Here is a 14,666-nt window from a genome sequence, read left to right as displayed (position 1 = left end):
TGCGGTAATGGATACGTTTAGCCTTTCTTTTTATTAGTCATCTAGCACTCCTATATATATACTTATACAGTAAGACTTAATATTTTCTCTGCATCTGATTATTTGTGTTGTAGATTTTGTTTTATTGTGTAAATTAATATTAGCACTTAAATCGCGTCTACGCCCTCAGATATTTATAGACATTTTATGATTACGAAATGTTGTCGTTTTAATGCTCACAGTACCCGAGAAGCAGTGTTATAAATTCTTTAAAGGTATAAAGGATAATAAATGGCCCTTTTTTATTTCAAGCATGGTGATAATTACGGAACTATTGTTTCCTCTCCCTGTTCTATCTTGGCTGACATTGTAATATGTCTTTAATAAAACAGATTGTAAAATAGGTACTGTGTCTATTAATGTCTGTTCATATATGCAATAACTTGAAATCGGCTTAAAATTGTATTGCAACATAAAATACATCTTGTAAATGAAATGAGATTTACATATTTCTTTTATTTTCGCAGGTAGGTGATGGCAGCATACTGACAGAAAAGCTCAATTTATTTACTTCCAGGTATGTATTTTTTATCTTGTTATTTAATGTGATGTTGTGGTAGGCAATTCGAATTTAATTCATAATTATTTAAAGCGTGATAAAAACGAGCGTCCTTCTCTCATTGGAAAATTGTACGTGTAGTACGTATTTGTTCTGAGAATATTATTATTAGCCAAAGGAAATGAAGTATACAGGATAGATTTGTATGCCATTTAATTCGTTTGTAAGACTATACAAAAGTGTTTTCTTTTCCAAGCATGCAAATATTCATCATTTGAATTGTAATAATACATTGATTGCGAGACAACCCAAAATCTGCAAGATGTATATAAGATAAATATCCATTAGTCTTTCTCTACGTCATGATTGAAAATGTTCATTTTTCTGTCAGACTGGAAAATGAATGCTTAGATGTCGTGGTGCATCAAGGATGCAGGATATACGTTTGTGAGATCTGTTTTCATCATATTAGGATGTGCTCCATTCAAAAGCACACGATTTTTTCACGTGCTGTATAATTGGTAATGCCATTGGTTCATGACTTTTAAGAAGTCACTTACATAGGTGTTCAATTATGATATCGCATTGATGATTTTATTTATTGCAACCCCCCCCCTCTTCGGAGAGTTGGTTGAGGCGGCGGGGGGGGGGGTAGGGGGTCGTTGGTTATGGGGACGTTATCCTAATTATGCAGAGCCTTCCTTGGCAGTGATAATGGTTTATACCGATTCACTTTTATGCGCACATTGTGACATTCATATTACACTAGGATCCCATAAGATTTGGAAGTAAAGGAATGTAAGTTAAACAACAGATAATGGTAGGTAGTGTTATCAGTTTATAAAACAGGCGTTTCCTAGCATTAGATGAACAGATGAAGATACAAAAAGTATTTTGAATAATGAAGCCAGAGATTCGTTTCACGTAAGCTTAGAAATGAACTTGAAAATAGAAATATAAATAGACCAAAAGAATATTGGACGGTATATTCCTTTGAATATTACCACTTCCTTTTTTCTTCCAATGAGCCTACTTCGCCAACAAGGAGCTTGAAATACGTATTACTAAACAGAAATAACTCATATTCTGGAGATAAATAGCTTTTTACAGCCGTGGCGCAATTCTTACTATCATTAGAACAGCGCCTTCAAGAGCATAATTTACATTAATCAAACGAATTTGACAGAATACCTCATTAGCATACGCAAAGATGCCTTCTTTAATTTTGGTTATAATTGCAGTGATAAATGTCTAGTCTCCCAGCATATGATTATAAAGTGTTGGAAGGTGAAAAAGAATTATACACAAGATTACATTTGCAGTTTTTACGGCAGGAAAACTAAAGCTAATCATTGAAGCGCAGTAGTGTTCGTTATGATGGCGAGGTCAGATAGATGTAATTAGTTACATTTCAGTATTGTTAAGTAGATACTCTTTCGCTGTCCTGCATGTTATAAAGTAATGAAAGGATGAAGATATCTCTGTATCTAATACATCATTGTTTCAAATGATCTTTCTTCTCTTTCTGCTGTAATAACAGTGGTGGTAAAACTTTTTTTCTCTTTAGAGGATGTATGGTATATGACATCAGTATATGATAACACCACTGAACTTGGCGCTGATCCGTATAAAAGGAATGTGTATTGAATTATGGCTAAAGTAATTGTGTTTTTTCGTTACAATTATAGTTTATAATTGCTCAACATTTTTTCTGTTATTGCGATTACACCTTGAGAAGCTCGCACCACTAAGTAGTGCACACTGCCCCGTAGAAAGGCACGAGTATTGTATCATAGATAAATACGCTTTTCGTTCCTATTTTCTTTGGTATTATTATTATTATTTTAATTAGTATTATTACTGACACAATTGCTAATTTTTCAAATAGAAAATTTGTTTCTGGAAATTCAACTCATTGAATTACGTCCAGTAATTATTCTTTTGTAAGTATAATTTAGAAGCTTTGTTTCAGCCTAGACATTTCTTGGAAGAAATAAATCTTTCTTCAGTCTCCCGGGATTCTTTAATGAGTTTCTTGCTTTGTGGTAACAGACTATTATTCAGCCAAACTTCTCATTTTTCTGTGAGCAAGCCTTCATTAGGGAAAGCCAAGATCTCTTTTGATTTTTCCAATAATGAAAATCTTAGCGAAATTGTTGTCAAGAAATTTTTATGATAGCTTTGAAATTTGTCTGTTTTTAAATCTGTATTTATAGTGTTAATGTTTACAAGAAAAGCCTTTTTTTATGAAGGTGTTAATAAGCTTAAGGACATTTCTTTCTTTTATAAAATCAATTGCATATTTTATAAGATTCAAGTGGTATTGTAATTAATTTTAGAAGAATAATGAGAATGATCTTACTGACAATGAAATATCTCAAGGTTTGGAGCACGCTATGTCTAAAGCGTAATTTTTTTTTGGATGAATTCTTAGAAAAGCTATCTTGATCAAATTTTTAACTTTTCTGTGAAAGAAAACTATTGAGATGGCTTTGTCTGCCTGTCCACACTTTTTCTGTCCGCCCTCAGATCTTAAAAAGTACTGGGTTAGAAGGCTGCAAATTGGTATGTTGATCATCCACCCTCCAATCATCAGACATACCAAATTGCAACATACCAGCCCCAGTAGTAGTCTTAATTTTATTTAAGGTTAAAGTTAGCCATGATCGTGCGTCTGGCAACGCTATAGGAGAGGCCACCACCGGGCCGTGGCTGAAAGTTTAATGGACCGCGATTCATACAGCGTCATACCAAGACCAACGGAAGATAGATCTGTTTTTGGTGGCCTTGTTTATACGTCGATTGCGGCGAAGAATTCGGCGCATATTTTACTTTTTTTTTTTTTTCTGTATTTAGAGTTAACATCGTCTTCGTGTATTCTCCTTTTAACATTAGATTATTTTTTCGAGAATAGAATTGAAATTGTCTAATAATAATAATAATAATAATAATAATAATAATAATAATAATAATAATAATAATAATATAATTAATGTGACGTCTTCTGTGGCCGATTGGTTAGCGTTGTGGACTCCTGGTTAGGATAGTGAATCCGGTGCGAAATGAATTTAAACGAAATATCCTCACATTCTGGAGCCACCCTATGATTGACGCTATGAGCTGCATCGAAGGTTAATAAGGAAGCAGTGATGAGGGTATGACACTTGAGGTGACTGAATATTCTTCTTAGAACATCTTAGGAAAACTTGGCCAATTAATACACTGCATTCCATTCGCGCAGGCCAATAGGAACGCATCTCGTTACTAATTAGTGCTTTGGATGGCTCTGGAAGCAAGTCGTGGAAGTTGAGGATGTAAGTTCCGTGATAAATAGCTCCAGTGTTCATATTATTTTTATGTTGACGTTGTTTCCAGGGAGAAATACAGGTTTCGCAATATGACGATATTGCAATGACCAAGATATTTCGCCATGGCAAAGGAAGGAAGATAAAACGTAAACCCTATGTATAAATTTTATTTTTAAGTTTTTATTCGAGAGATTTTGCCCATACATACTTACATATCTATCTGTATATCGATCTATCTATCTATCTATCTATCTATCTATCTATCTATATATATATATATAGTATAATATATAATTTATATTATATATATATATATATATATATATATATAATATGGAACAGAAATAATTTCTTTATGGACAAAGGGCGTTATCCATGGGCCATATATCTTATATATATATAGAAATTATATATATATATATATATATATATATATATATATATATATATATATATATATATATATATATTAGATGTGTGTTACTGTTTCGGTAAGAGAAGAGAGTATGATAGTGAAACATTTTATGTAATGTCCATAATTTTTTCATTTTAATATTTCGATGTGTCCAGAATTGCATGTTGGTGTTCAAATCAGTGCTAATGTTGTTGAAAACAAGTTTATAATGCATATTCATATTCTCTCATCCATGTGAAAGGCTGAAAGCTCAAATTTCATGGTTCAGAGAGTCCTCAGTATAGTTAGAGAACTTTATAGGTGTTCAATACAAGTGTAATGTTTAGGACTCAGGAACACGCCGGTGTCTCCAAAAGTCTCTCATTGATGATGAAATTTTTTTTTATGTATATGAAAGGTCACAATCAGCGACATCTAATACTTGGAGCATATAGTGTTCGGCGTTGTCGCTTTTCTAAGCGTGTTTTGATATTTGTAAGCTTCAGTATAAAGGTTAATCTGTAATGTTTTATCCTCTAAGCACGCTAGTCGCTATTTTCAGGCAGGAGGGGATTAATGATATTGAAAGTCACTGGAGATTTCGCTCTTTTAATAATTGACATCGAAATCGTCTTCCCACATTTATAGTATGTGTATGCGTGTGCGTGTTTTTTTTCCCGTGTTATTAATATTGCTGATAGTAGCATTTACGGAATAAAATAATTGATAGAGCTGCAAGTTTTTGTCATGGTTCTTATAAAGTTTTTCGTTGTGTTAGCGTAATTGTTCGTAACAGTTCGTCGCTGTACCTTTAATCTCGAATATTACAGCAATCTGTGAACGTGTTAATGCACTGAAATATAGATAGGTCGGAACATCGTGTGCTCACCTTTAATCATGCTGGTGGATATCATGTAACCCTGTTCAAGTACTCTTGCCTGAGATATTTTATTAATATCCAAGCTAATTTTGTTCTGGCGAATGAAGATTTGGAATAACGTTTGTTTTTGGAATTACTTATGTATATGTATATTGGATATATATAAATGTGTGTATGTATGAATGTATGTATGTAGAAGCAGTCACCACAAAGTGTGGAACAGAAATAAATTTCTGAAACATCGGGATCGAACCCAGGTCTTTCAGTGTGTATATATATATATATATATATATATATATATATATATATATATATATATATATATATATATATATATATATATATATATATATATTATATATATATATTCACCATTAGACCTTTTCTCTTAATTGTGGGCAGTCCGTAAAACCGAGGAAAACAATCTTTGCCACATTGTACTGAATCATGGATGATCCCTCTATGCTGAAATTTTCCATAACAAAAGCACTTCATGTACTTATGCAAAGAAAAAAAAACCCACAACCAGCGTGTTGAACCCCCTGCATACTGCGTCGTTACATGAGCCTTGCATGCATGCACTCTCTTGTTTCCTGGATGTTGAGGCTCCTCCCTCCTACTTCTCATGAGAACACCCTATTTTTTTTTTTTTTTCCCCACCGTAAACTTACAAACGCTTCCTGATGACTCCATAACCCTATCCTGGAAGTTTACTCTCTTCGTGTGTCCAGTTTTCCCTCCACATTTTTCTTGTAGGCACTTTTTGTCTCTTCAAACTTAATTATCCTAACAGCTATATTTTTACCCCCACCCCCTCTCCAATTCATGACTTCTGCTTTAAATAATTAATGATCATATATACCTCCGATCACTCCTCTGCTTACTATTACATTCATTAACTTGCTTTTCTACTTTGTACGTATACATATTCTAAAAATACTTTTCCTTACCATTCGATTTTCCCAAGTGTACTTGCGTACACTTATCTGTGGGAGGCATTAATTTCCATTAATTACATTTCCAAACACATATCCATAAGACTTTTTTTTTTTCTTGGAATATTACTAATCATGCTATGCTCACCTTTGTTCGTTAGATACTTTTTGATTTATTAAGGAAGCAAACAGAGAAAATACTAAAAACAAATTAAAAATCTCTTCTTTAAGCACATCACACGGCCTGCACTTATGAAAATATTATTAGAAAACATTGTTTTTTAAGCTTATTAGATCCCATATAATTTTTAATGCGAATGAAATAAAAAAACATGTATCTAAGAAAGAGGAACGAATGGAGAGGGAACATCTGGCAACAAAAATTTTTTCTTAAAAAAACTTTTAACTCTGTACCAGAGAGACCTTATTTTTGTGCGAGTCAGAGAGATCTCGCATATTTCCTGAGGTACGAGGGAGGATAGACTTTGTCTGGTTTCAGAAGTAACGAGCTCTCGACGTCGCAACTCCTCCCAAGTTGTAACTCCAATATCTGCCAAGATTTTGGTCACTGAAGTTGATTTGATTCTGTCTTCAAGTTGTTTTATATTTTCCTTTTTTTCTGTCAGAAATTATCCAGAGGTGTCAAAAAAATTATCATCATATTACACTGTCTGCGTAATATGATTTATTACGTTGTGGTAATGAGTAATATATGTATATATAAGTATATATAGATATGTATTATATATATATATATATATATATATATATATATATATATATATATATATATATATATATATATATATATATATATATGTATTCCTGTATATATACACATACACATTCACGCTTTCCACATCAGCTTGGACAGACTGATATGCAAACCCATGTATTTATAAATGATGGCGGGTCGTTAAACATGAATTAGATTTTCATCATGATCCGAGTAAGAGATAATGTACCACATACGCAGCGCAAGGTAATCAAAGTAAAATCGTACTTCATTAAAGGCCTCTTCGTGGAAAGATGTCTGCGACACATTGCCGATACACGCTAATTAGAAAACACCAAGGCAGGCTCGATGTGATGTTGCTCGCTCGTTGGAAGACTTTAATTTTCTTGGAATTTTATAGCTAATTATATCAGCATACAAATAATCTCTCTCTCTCTCTCTCTCTCTCTCTCTCTCTCTCTCTCTCTCTCTCTCTTTGGAGAACTGTCAAAATAATTTCATTTTTCAACTTTTGAGATTACGTATTTTGCTAATTTTGTAGGAGGGGGAACCTGATCAAACGTACAAGCTTCGCGATGTGACTGCCCGAGATAGGTTACCGTACTGATGTAGAGCTGGTAGGAATGTGAGGAATTCCTGGTCTTATAATTCGTAATGGTGTTGAATAGGGAGGAAGGCAATGATGTGTAGGTCTGTAAATCGTATTGGTGTTTGATAGAGAGGTGTGCAATAAGTTATGGGTTTTTAATGGTGTTGTAATGGTGTTGAATAGGGAGGAACGCTATGAATTCTAGGTCTGCAAATCGTAGTGTTGTTTAATAGAAAGGCTTGCAATAAATTCTGGGGTTTTAATTCGTAGAGGTGTTGAATAGGAAGGAATGTAATGAATTCTAGGTTGTATGAAATGTGATGCTGTTTAATAAGGAGGTCTGCAGTAAGTTTTGGGTCCTCTGATTTATAATGGTTTTGGATAATAAGGGATGCGATGAATTTGTGGTCTGATTATTCATATCAGTATTTGATAGGAAAAAACGCGGAGATTTCCTTGTCTTATATTTCGAAGGTGTTCAAAAGGAGGAACTTCAGTTAATTGTTGGTTTTATGATATAAGGAAGTGAATTTCCTAGGGGTATTGAATGTTTAAAGTACGTGATAAATTCTGGATCTTATGATCCGGAACAATGTTTAATTGGGAGCAAAGCGACGAATTCTGGGCCTTATAATTCTTAACAGCGTTGAATAAGGAGCAATACGATCTTTAGTGGTTTGAAAATTTACAAAGGTGTCTATGTCTTTACATGATGATAAAAACCTTCCTTACTTCGTCATTCCTTTAGTAAATGAAAATGTTTTTGCCGTATTTTATTTAATCAAAAGTTATTTATGGGGCACACAACTATTTTCATAAAGATAGCATACAAAGACAAAAACACCTGTTGATGTAAACCACCTTTTTTCCTTTTACATAATATGTTTGTTGAGTAATGATATGTATCAAGTTTGGAAACACACTGCATTCTGGTTTAAAGCTTAATATTCATGAAAAATTCTCTCCTGTTGCGTCTTCCATCGCGGAGTTGCACTTTCGCCGTTGTTTTTTTTTTCCAGAACCATTAGATTTTTCGTAATCCAAATTCCCGAGATGTTCTTTTGTGCGTCCTCGTGCTGCTGCTTTTGTTCTGCATATGCCTCTTCTGACAGGGTTTCTTTGGACGTCACCTAGCTGGCCCCTATTGAGGAGAGAGAGAGAGAGAGAGAGAGAGAGAGAGAGAGAGAGAGAGAGAGAGAGAGAGAGACTCGGGTTGACCTAGTGGGAGAGGGGAATATCAAATAGAAGGAAAGACAATGAATGAGTTCAGTGGGGGTGCGAGAAAGAATGTAGATGGTAGAGATAGGAAAGCGTAGGAAGATGAGGGGGAAACTGGAAAGGGACAGGCGAATTGTTGTGCGGGTGTTTATTGAAAGAAGATAAAATCACAAGATTATGGAATTTATGGCAAGAGTAAGAATAAGAGATTTGATTCAGAATAAGAGGTTTTATTCATGAGAAAAATGAAACAGTCAAATAAAAAACGTTCGCTAAACTTTAAGAAGAGAAAGATGTTTGTATTTTCTGTGTGAAATGCTTTTAACTTGACTTATCGGGTGTCGGACGTAGTTTTGAAAGGAAGTGCTGTGTTTCTCTTGAAATCTTCCCTTTTTCGTTGAAAGAGAGATATTGACGTTAAGTACCAACGGCTTTTCATATTTATTCAGTTGATATCTTGATTACATTTAATTTTATTACATACTTTTAAATTATTTGAATATCCGAATGAATGTTTCGTTATATCTGAAATTTATAGTCGTTGGATTTTCCTTAAGTTGATTATTTTTCATATTTTCCAGAGTCATCTGTATATTTTCTTAGGGGTTATTGTTTGAAATAGGATACTTAACGGTAATGAACATTGGTAGAAAGTGCCATATTTAGCCTTTGAAAATGTCGATTAAATTTAGGGATATAAGTTTTTATCTTATTTGAGGAAATGTGTTTTATATTATATATATATATATATTATATATTATATATATATATATATATATATATATATATATATATATATATATATATATATATATATATATATATATAATATATATATATATATAAAATTTCGTGAAATTTCTCCGTACATGGCGTGGTTTTTGGATGGGGTTACTATAGGATTACTAGATTCCTGGCCTAAGAGATACCTGATTGGCTGGTACTGGAGGTCTCACTTGCTCACTGTTTCATTTTAACCCACAATATGTTTATATTTCTTCATTTATTGACACAAGAGAAAGTTTGTCAGACATCTGTTATTAATTGTCAACTTCAAGATTTTCTTAAGATGCCAAGAAGACAACGAAAATAAAGAGGGTTTATTCTTTATTTTTTTCGTCGGATTTGAAAATGAGTCTGTTTTCATACAATAAATTCACCCTGAATACGCTGGTGCTTTCAGATTTTAGATGCTCCTTTATCCAAGGATCAGTGACCCTTGTGATACCAGTAACATTTTCTGTGGATGAATTGCAGGAAAGGAAGCTGATTTATTTTTATTTTGTCCTCTTGTATAATGTCTTTTTTCCAATGATACGTTGCATCATTACAGGTTTTACCTCCTGAAACATAAGTGACTTTAGTGAAATTAAATGCTTTCCAGTGTAAATATTTTGTTCAGAGGAGCATTTATTTTTACCAAGAACTTTCTTCGATGAATATTGACGTGAAGAAATCCAGTTACCAATACTCTCTTATATTCTCTCTCTCTCTCTCTCTCTCTCTCTCTCTCTCTCTCTCTCTGAATTTTTTGTAAGTGAAAACACTAGTTTTATTTTATCTTGATCTCATACACACGCACAGAAATCCAATTAGTACTGAAAGTATGAGCGATTCTTCCCTTTAGAGGCCGCCAAACAAACGTCTCTTAGCCCAAGAAATCAAAGCACAGGTTCGAGAAAGAAACCTGTTGCAAGTACAATGATCTTTTCTGCTTACCTGGACTGTCTTGAGCACTTGGTTCGGTGAATGTTTATTCTGACGTGGGATTTTTGGATTGTTTATGGTCGGTGTTTTCTCTCCTGTGAAGTTTATCGGTTTTAAGAAGTCTACTATACTATGAGCGTTACGGAAATTTTAATAATTGTTGGTGTAGTAAAAGGATAAAAGAAGGTATGATGTGTATGTGATTGTTATTGTTTAGGTATTTTTAAATTTTTTATTCCTTTAACTATCACTTATCTTTGCCAGATTAAGCATAAAATTCACTTTGTTTTAAAAAACATATTCCTTTGTTCTTGACTGCATTTCAAACAACTATTGTTTTCCTTTAACGTATCTTAACCGATAGGTTCCTTTTTTTTCTGACAAAAGAATGCTAAAACAGGAAACATCGACGTTTCGTGTCCTGAAAGTCAGCGTCATTTCGTGCCTTATTTTTATTGTTTGACGATGTGCTCTTTTCCGTTCTTATTTTAGGGTATTTGCGTATAGTACCCATTTTCGTTGAGCATATACTTTATCTTGTAAATGATACTTTACGTGAAGATTTGTTGAATGCTATGGTTTTTTAATAAGTTAGAGAGAAGTGTGTTATTATTATTATTATTATTATTATTATTATTTTAGGAAATAAAACTTAAAAGTTAAATTACACCGATGTTATTTTTGCTGTTCTCTTTAAAAGGTCAGAGCCACAATAATTACCAATATCATATTATGCCTATTGCTAATATGCCGAAATAATCATTAGTTAAACCACGCAAAACGAAAGAGACTAACTCGCATTTTGAAATAAATTTGGAGAGCTCATGTTTTGTATTCGGTGTAATTTTTCTTCTGCTCGAGAGAATAGAATTAGGACGCTCCTCTGATGCTTACATGTTGTTGATGGCCACCTCCTCCTCCTCCTGTTCCTACTCCCGTTCCCCCCTTCTCTTCCCACACCCCCTCGGTAAAGTGAAGAAAATAGAATAAAAAAATCCATTAGCCTCCCCTGGATGAAAAAAAGAAAAGTTTCTGGATGGGAAATTGTAAGGAGATGGAATCGAAATGGATTGAGGTTGCGGGAGGAGGTCAGGTCATTTTGCTATCATGATTATTTCACCTTTTTTATTGCCCTTGGATGTCGGGGGAGGCAAGGAAATTACCCCTTTGGACCAAAAGTCGAGGAAAAGAGAATAATCTTGTCCTACTCATTCTCTTGAAAATATGAATTTCCACAGCTACTGTTTGTTATCTGAGAACTTTTTTTTTATTCTGTTTTATAGGGTACACCGAGTTCATCATTTTATATTTTATGCAGATTAGGAAGTTGGCTCTGCAAACTCGCTTTGTCACGAGAAAAAAAAAAGTATACCTTAGTTTTATCAGACCACTGAACTGATTAACAGCTCTCCTAGGGCTGGCCCGAAAGATTAAACTTATTTTACGTGGCTAAGAACGAATTGGTTACCTAGCAACGGGACCCACAGCTTATTGTGGAATCCGAACCACATTATAGCGAGAAATGAATTTCTATCACCAGAAATAAATTCCTCTAATTCTTCATTAGCCGGCCGCAGACTCGAACTCGGGCCTAGCGAGTGCTAGCCACAACTCTACCGACTCACTCAACGAGGAACTGCTTGTCACGAGGAAAATAATAATAATGAAAAGCGGGCCTTCAGCCTTATGGTGTTGACCTTCTGTGTCAGGATAGTGATGGGACTGACACGTAAGCCTTACAATATCACTTCTTGTTTAAGAAATCAGGTAAATAAATAGAAAGAACGTCTCCTCGGACTGTTGAGAAAAAAAATACATGCATGGATGTGTGTACGAATCTTTCCCTTTTGTACTCATTCCTTTAAGGGTGTAAGGCGAACGGGCAGCATCATCATTTTGTGAAAAATGTTGAAGCTTATTTTAACCACTGAAAACCTTTGCCATTCAAATAAGTAGTACCAATTCATATTTCTATAGGCGGTCACTTTTTCCTATTCACGTTTATGAATAGTGACCAGATAGTAATGTCATAATCTCATCTCCATCGTAAATTTAACGATTGTTGACCCGTGCTAAGCCAATATAGTCGTTACAAATTTGTGCATCGGCCCCGAGCTTTGACGATAGCAGAAATGCGTATTTGCTTACATGGTATAAATCAAGATGGTGCAGAAGACAAAGGAAAGGAGTAAATTGCGGAGATGGTAAATGAAGGATGTTTGGGAATATGAAAAGAGGAGGGAAAAAAGGCTAATTAGGGGAAAAAGTAAATAGACTTCAGGGTAAAAAGGAATATGAACGAATATAAGTAAATCTATGGTTAAACAGGAATCTAAAAAAAAAAAAAAAAAAACACTGATACCACCAGGTCAGAGAGAAGGTCCTGGTCGAGCAGAAACGTAACATGAGACGCGAAGATGTGGAGAAAATAATCCCTGGAGAAAAGAAGACGCATAGGGAGGGTAGAACATTATTATTGGTATTCGTAAACAGCATCAGTAAATGTTTTGTTTTTGTAAAGACGAGTCTAAAACAGCCGAGCATAGCGATGCGCAAGGGATACTCCATATATGAAGAGTACTGTAGGTTCGTATGTTAGGAAAAATAAAAATTTCTGTTTAATTTGGTATTTTTTCGTGATACCAGCTAAAGAAAGGAATAGCTCTGATACTGGTCATGACGACGAGAAAGACGTACACAAAAAGTCTGAATGACTTTTCATTCCTCGTGTGTTTTCAGGGTCCTGTTTGGAAAAGGTTAGGTTCCCCGTCCTCATGGTCTTCGCACTAAAGAAATAAAAGCGTAGAAGATATCAAGATATCACTAGGAAGTAGGATACTCATATAGTGAGGGTTTTACTTGTATATGTTTTACCCCTTATCATGCTAATGATGGAAAAGTTCCCTGATGTAATTATACGTACATGGCAAGATTTATTAGAAGTGCATCATTATTGGGAATTGTGTCATTTAGATCGCAGTTACAGATGTTATTGAATGTTAATATTTTTCAAAATAGGTCCCAAGAAGATTTTGATTTCTATAACCGGTTCCTACCCCGTGGGACAAAGCCATGATGTTTGTTTTGTTAAGCAGCATACCTTGGAGCATTTGACTTTTGAATGGGAAATTACTACCAAGATACCGAACAAAATTACGAGTAACAACAGCAAGCCCCTTATCAGTATATGTTTTGTATGTTTGGAGATTTAGATAAAAGCAAATACTTACTGGATCTTATAAAAAATTTTTTACTAACATTTCAAATAATGATGTGAAATTCAAGATTTTTCACAGGTTGCACTTGTCTGTTATATATGCTCCTTTCGGGTTATTTTGATGAATTTCTATTTTCGTACATTTTTAAGCTACCAATGTCTCTCTCTCTTCTCACGTGTATTTGTACATATAAAAGTATGGTTAACAGTTGCCAGGTCAAATGACTGTTACACTATTGGCAGTTATTTACTGGTTAGTTATGTAAATTTTTTCGTTCTTTTTTCTAGTAAGTTTACAGGAAGCGTTTTAAGCCCTTGTGTACATATTTCCAGTGTTGGATATAAGAAGTGCATGATTAAATATCAATACAGTGCTTGTGTCAGCTGTAATTATGTTTGTCGTGGATGCTGATAGCTGTGAGAAATGAGGGGGAAGCGTCATAGGTAATTCAGAATAAATCTTTTCACTTTTGTTTCTGTATCCCAGGTCATTGTCGTCATGATATTTAGTTAAATATTTAACAGTGAGAGAATCATTCGATCGGTGAGTCTACCCTCTACCATATATAGTACTTGTTTTAATTTTATCCAATAATAACAATAATAATAAAAGTGTTTGTACGCCGCTAAGGGTGCTTCGTAATCAACGCGCCATTTTCCTTTCGTCTAATTCAACTTCAATTTTCGACTACAAAGAGGAGACAACACTCGAATCAGGCCTCGACTACTAAGGGTTGATGCTTCGGCGAGTCCTGTCCCTCGAGAGGGCGAAGATATGGCTTCCAATTCAAGGAACCTTACCGAAGGTTTTCCAATTTACCCTCAAACTTTTAATCTACCAGTATTTCGCTATCACTGAGAATAGATTTTATATTAAAGAATATTTAATTGAAAGCTTACGTTTGTAATAATGTTTCAGTTAGAACATTATTATGATGCATTTATATATATATATATATATATATATTTATATATATATATATATATATATATATATATATATACATATATATATATACATACATATATATATATATATATATATATATATATATATATATTATATATATATAATTATATATTATGTATATATATGTGTGTGTGTGTTGTATGTACAGTATATGTATTGTGTATTATAAGGATG

The sequence above is a fragment of the Macrobrachium rosenbergii genome, chromosome 6, assembly GCF_040412425.1.
Source record: "Macrobrachium rosenbergii isolate ZJJX-2024 chromosome 6, ASM4041242v1, whole genome shotgun sequence".
Taxonomy (NCBI): Eukaryota; Metazoa; Arthropoda; class Malacostraca; order Decapoda; family Palaemonidae; genus Macrobrachium; species Macrobrachium rosenbergii.
This window is presented reverse-complemented; position numbering follows the sequence as displayed.